A 6482-nucleotide genomic window follows, 5' to 3' on the forward strand; every position below is an offset into this window, starting at 1 on the left:
GCGGGGCCGGCCGCGCTCGAGCCCCATTGGTGAGCCGGCGGCTCCCGCGTCACGGCTGGGAAGTGGCGGGCGGGCGGCCGCGAGGGGAGCCCGGGGCGCGGGGCGCGGGGGGCGCGGGGCGCGGGCGGGGGCGCGGGGCGCACACGGGGGCCTCCCGGGGGTCAGGGCGCTCGGAGGTCGCGGGCGGGGGCGCGGGGCGCACACGGGGGCCTCCCGGGGGGTGCGGGAGGGGGCGCGGGGCGCACGCGGGGGGCCGTCCGGGGGTCAGAGCGCTCGGAGGTCGCGGGCGGGGGCGCGGGGGGCCTCCCGGGGGGCGCAGGAGGGGGCGCGGGGCGCACACGGGGGGCAGCCCGGGGGTCAGAGCGCTCGGAGGCCGCGGGCGGGGGCGCAGGGGGCCTCCCGGGGGGCGCAGGAAGGGTCGCGGGGCGCACACGGGGGGCAGCCCGGGGGTCAGGGCGCTCGGAGGTCGCGGGCGGGGGCGCGGGGGGCCTCCCGGGGGGCGCAGGAGGGGGCGCGGGGCGCACACGGGGGGCAGCCCGGGGGTCAGAGCGCTCGGAGGCCGCGGGCGGGGGCGCAGGGGGCCTCCCGGGGGGCGCAGGAAGGGTCGCGGGGCGCACACGGGGGGCCGCCCGGGGGTCAGGGCGCTCGGAGGTCGCGGGCGGGGGCGCAGGGGGCGCACGGGGGCCTCCTGGGGGGCGCAGGAGGGGGCGCGGGGCGCACGCAGGGGGCCGCCCGGGGGTCAGAGCGCTCGGAGGTCGCGGGCGGGGGCGCGGGGGGCCTCCCGGGGGGCGCAGGAGGGGGCGCGGGGCGCACACGGGGGGCAGCCCGGGGGTCAGAGCGCTCGGAGGCCGCGGGCGGGGGCGCAGGGGGCCTCCCGGGGGGCGCAGGAAGGGTCGCGGGGCGCACACGGGGGGCAGCCCGGGGGTCAGGGCGCTCGGAGGTCGCGGGCGGGGGCGCGGGGGGCCTCCCGGGGGGCGCAGGAGGGGGCGCGGGGCGCACACGGGGGGCAGCCCGGGGGTCAGAGCGCTCGGAGGCCGCGGGCGGGGGCGCAGGGGGCCTCCCGGGGGGGCCGCAGGAAGGGTCGCGGGGCGCACACGGGGGGCAGCCCGGGGGTCAGGGCGCTCGGAGGTCGCGGGCGGGGGCGCGGGGGGCCTCCGGGGGCGCAGGAGGGGGCGCGGGGCGCACACGGGGGGCAGCCCGGGGGTCAGAGCGCTCGGAGGCCGCGGGCGGGGGCGCAGGGGGGCCTCCCGGGGGGGCGCAGGAAGGGTCGCGGGGCGCACACGGGGGGCAGCCCGGAGGTCAGGGCGCTCGGAGGTCGCGGGCGGGGGCGCGGGGGCCTCCCGGGGGCGCAGGAGGGGGCGCGGGCGCACACGGGGGGCAGCCCGGGGGTCAGAGCGCTCGGAGGCCGCGGGCGGGGGCGCAGGGGCGCACGGGGCCTCCCGGGGGGCGCAGGAAGTGGTCGCGGGCGCCACACAGGGGGCCTCCCGGGGTCAGGGCGCTCGGAGGTCGCGGGCGGGGGCGCAGGGGGCGCCGGGGGCCTCCTGGGGGTGCGCAGGAGGGGGCGCGGGGCGCACGCAGGGGGCCGCCCGGGGGTCAGAGCGCTCGGAGGTCGCGGGCGGGGGCGCAGGGGGCGCAGGAGGGGTCGCGGGGCGCACACGGGGGTCCGCCGGGAGGGGGCGGTCAGGGCGCTCGGAGGTCGCGGGTGGGGGCGCGGGGGGCGCAGGAGTGGGTCGCGGGGGGCACGAGGGGCCGCCCGAGGGTCAGGGCGCTCGGAGGCCGCGGGCGGGGGCGCACACGGGTGGGGGGGCTGCCCGGGGGCGGGGGCGCGGGCCCCTGCGATCCCCCCGGGTGTCTCTTCTGTGTCTTGTCCAGGTCGCCCCCGAAGCCCGCCCTGGATCCCCGCTCACGCCGCTTTAGCTATTGGCTGATGCATGTCTCCGAACGTCTGAGGTTTGGGGTCCGAGCGCTTTACCTCCCTGGAGGTCCACCTGTCTCCAGCTCTCGGGGCCTAGTGTCTTTCCTCTGAGTTCTACCTGCTTGCTTCTGTGCTTTTAAAGTTCGTTTCAGGTCGATTATATATCATGGGCGCATGTATTCCTTCTGTATTCTTCCCAGGACGTGGGTGTGTAGTCAAGTACCTATGTCTCAGGTTTTCTCATGCTTGTCCTTTTTTTTTTTTTTTTACTGATTCTTCCAGGGAAACCTTATATTCTGTAGGCCACGCTTGAGGGGGTCTAACTTTATGCCTCTCCATAGACTTCAAAGAATGCCACAGTGATCTGTGGGGTGGCCACACACACACACACACACACACACACACAATCCCTCACCTACGGGGACAGAGATTCTCCATATGTTTATTCTAGGCAGACCTAGAATGCCCTTCTCCGCTCCATTCATTACTCCAGGGATTTCCATGGTGACATAAGCCAAGTACGATCTTCATAGGCTCTCTGTTTTGTCCTTGGGAATGCCATGATCTGTAAGCCCAAATATCTAGTGGGTTAGACCATTTCCAGATTACCGTGCTGTGGACTGCCCCACTGATCCTGCTGACCACGCCTACCCACATTTTTGAAGACTTTAAGGTAGATCACCATTAAGGTAGAATGGTGTTTTCTCCAATAAAGTCCTGAAGCATCTCTGTGTTCAAACAATGTGCTGCTTTGGTCACTGCTACCCAGAAGGGTTAAGCCCTAAACAGTTCACCATCCTCCAAGCCTACTCAAAGCTTACTGCATTAAGGTGTGGGAAGCAATGAGGAAAGCACGATTAGGCATTCAGGTCTGTAAGGGCAGGCCTAGCAAGTGTCAGAAGCTCAGCGAGAGGCTGAGAACAGGGAGTGCAGGAAGTCAGAGTTTACCCTAAAACTCTTTCTGGCCTAGGAGAGAAAACTCAGTCCAGGGGGCACAAGGGAGCCCTTGATTTCTGGTGGGGGAGCAAAGCAGGGGGATCCCTGCTATTCCATGCTGCCTCCTGGGTGTGGGCGACGCGCCCCAAGGTGCTGGAGCTGCCTGGGAAACCAGCCTGGCTATTCTTTCTACTCCCCTCCATCCTGACGTGGTTCTCCCCAGTGACACTCTCTGTGCCTTAGTTTCCCCTGAATGTCAGGTCTCACAGAACAGACTCCTCTTGTTCTACTGGCTCTGACCTATCAGCATTTTTTTTTTTTTTTTTTTTTTTTTAGGTCACCACCCTTGATTCAATAACCTCTGGGCTCTTGTCCAGAAAGTTAAGGATATAAGGCTGGCCCTGACTCTTCAGGTAGTGGTGAGATGTAGGAAAGTTAAAATGTCTCCCTTAGGGGGTTGGCTTCTTCCAGGGGGCCTCTCTGTCTGCAGGGTGTACACCTTTGGGGACTGATCCATCCCTCTAGGCTCCTCTTCCCTTGACTTTGCAAACCATGGTTCTCATTTTATTCTTCTTTTCCATTTCTTGATGCTGCTCATGGTGCCTTGGCTTCCTGATCAAGCCTTTCATCCTACCCTAAGATTTTGATATTTCATTTGGGCTTATATTTCTTCTGTGAAGCTCTAGGGAGGAGAGAGAATGAAACAATGGAAAAAGAATGCGAATTTAGATTCAGGCTGGGGTGGATTTGAATCCAGCCTTCACCATTCACTTCATGCAAAATGTGGTGTCTTTAACTTTCCTGTGCTTCATCTCCCTAATGTCCTAAATGGGGATGATACTATTTAACAATACCTGCCTCACTGGGCAGCTGTGGCGCTTCAGTATGGGATCCTATAGAGGTCACCTTACCGCAAGTGTAGAAGGTGATTGATATGGGTTAGTTTCCTTTCCTAGCACTGCCTGATAGTTATGCATGTTGAATGAATAGATTTACAATAACAAGGTGATAAGAGTTGGGAAAGGTGAGCATATTCAACATAAAGTTATTTTAAAACAAGAGCTATATTAGAAGGGAGAAGAAAAAGTGTAGGTTCTAGACATTTTCATTGGAGACAGTGCCTTTGAGATCCAGCCATGGAGATGAGGACAGGGTACTGTCCTGTGTAGTTCTGGGTAGCAGGGACTAAAGGAATTACAATGACCTTTTTCAAAGCAGGAACTCACTGAGTTATGCCTGGGTTCTCGCTACACTGACCAGACATCATCCGGTGTTACTGGCTACATGGTTTCTCACTTGGTTGACTCTGACTCTCAGCTGATCCTGTGCTAGTTCTTTGAATACTGCTCTGGCTTTTCTGACTCTGCTTTTTGCCTGATCCCATGACCCCCTTTGGACCTTTTAGAAATGACTTTGAACTCAGTTCTTAAGTTGGCTGACCATGGTCTCTCCATCCTTCTTTAAATTCACCCTGACATGGATGCTGTGGTGCATAGCTATCCTGTTCTATTCTGATGAACACATTTTTCCTTTCCCATCCTTGGTCTTCCCTTTATTTCCTTTCTTCGCCTTTGCACTTGGCCCTAGCCTAAATTTAGAGTGGCTCAAGGTAGAAATTCATTTTAAAAAACGCATTTACTCAATATGCATTTTTTTGGAAACCAGATATATACAAAGACCAAGTCTCTGCCCCAAGGAGCCCTCAGTCTAATCAAGGAGAGAAAAAAGTAGCAAATAATGATATCAGAGTGTGATAAGTGTGGAGATATACACACAGTGCAACAGCGGGCATAAAGGACAGAGCACTGCTTGGGGAATAAGAGAAATCTTAATGCATAAGGTGTTGTTAGAGTTGACTTGTCCTAAAAAACTACTCTGTACCTGGTGGAGAGGGGAATTGAGGAAAGATATACCAACATCAGAAATGGGATGTGTGAAAATAGAATCCTGAAAACATTCTATGCAGGGAAGGGCAAATGGTGTGGATTTAACATGAGGTATGGGGAAGAAATGGTAGAGAAGGAAGAGAAGAAAATGTTAACTATGTAGGGTGATGGATATGTTATGCAGCTTGATTTTGGTGACCATTTCAAAATGTCCACACCTATTGCAACATCTAGTTGTACACCTTCAATATATATCATGTTTTTTTAAAATATATGTATATATATCATGTTTATTTGTCAATTATACCTCAGTAAAATTGAACAAAATCCTTTAGAGGAGCCCCATCTCTGAAACTATAAAGTCTAAAACTCAGTAGCATGCATGGTTCATGAGCCCCTTCATCATCCAGTTATGTGACTCCACACTCTCCCCTGGTCTCTGGAGACTCGTAGTTTTTGAAATTTCTCCTGTAGGTATATTTTTTAACTTGGGTGCAGATATCAGAGGAAAATATAGATGCTTCTGCACCTTATTCAATTGAATCTCTAAAATATCTGGTAAATACTGTCTGAGAATGACCCGGTGTTTCCACAGAATGGTCACAGCAATGTAGAGTGCCACCGGTCATGGAAAGGGCAGGATCCTATCTTGCGCTGCAGTAGGCAGTTCCCAGAAGTGCCATTATTCAAATTGTCTTGCTTTTTGGTGTGTATTTAGTTTCAGGATGTTTCAGAAGTTTTCCACCAAAGATTTTTGGACAATAAGGATGGGGCTGGGGATGATCCCCTTTTATAAAGAGACTAAAACTGATGGCATCCACTTAGAGGAGTTCTGGCTTTATATCCATGGTTCTCAAACCTGGCAAATTAGCACAATCTCCAGGAAAGATTTTGTTGTTGTTGTTGGCTGTTGTTTGCTTTTAAGTGCCCCATGTGATTAAGACTTTGAGAGTCCAGATCTGGGAACTGTGACATGAGCAGTGGTTCTTTACCAGAGGCTTCCATCACAGTCACCTGCTGAGCTTTATGAATTTGCCTTTGCTCAAAATTCTGTAGGTGTGGGGTCAAGCAGAAATATTGAAAAAATAGCTCCTCGCTGATTTGGGTGCCTAATGATAATGGAGACCCTCTGATCTATAGCAGTGGTTTTAAGACATCTTTTATCCTACCTTCTATTTAAAAAAAAAAAAAAAATTCAACAGGTATCCCCAACATACAAGTGTTTCATTTATTTGTAAACCACATAGACATATTTGTTTATAAGAGTGGGCCCAGGGTATCCTGTTGTTGCTCTGCCCCTAGGTTCCCACTTACCTGCTCTTTCTTCCCCGGGGGGGTAAAGAGGTTCTGATAACAAACGAGAGCCATGTATCACTGTGTCACACTTCTGATTTCGAGGCAAAGAGGCACAGAAACATTAAAAAGAAAAACACAGTTAGGAGGGCTGTTTAATCCTTTCCCTTTAGAGATGATCAAATAACTTTGGAGAAGTTGTGACTTATGAGATCACACTCCTCACTCCTAGGCAGTGGCCAGCTGGGGCTGAGCCATCTTCCCAATTACTTAGGCTACGAACCAAGGTCATTGAACACTTAGATTGCCTGTGTTCACAGTCTCAGTGCTATGCACAGATTCAAGGTAGAATGCTTGTCGTTATATAGGGGATATGCAGAGGCAATTATGACACGGACTCTGTCTCAAAAGAACGTGGAGAATTCACACAGAAATAGTAAAATAATATTCCA

This window comes from Canis lupus, chromosome 16 (genome assembly GCF_011100685.1).
Source record: "Canis lupus familiaris isolate Mischka breed German Shepherd chromosome 16, alternate assembly UU_Cfam_GSD_1.0, whole genome shotgun sequence".
Classification (NCBI taxonomy): domain Eukaryota; kingdom Metazoa; phylum Chordata; class Mammalia; order Carnivora; family Canidae; genus Canis; species Canis lupus.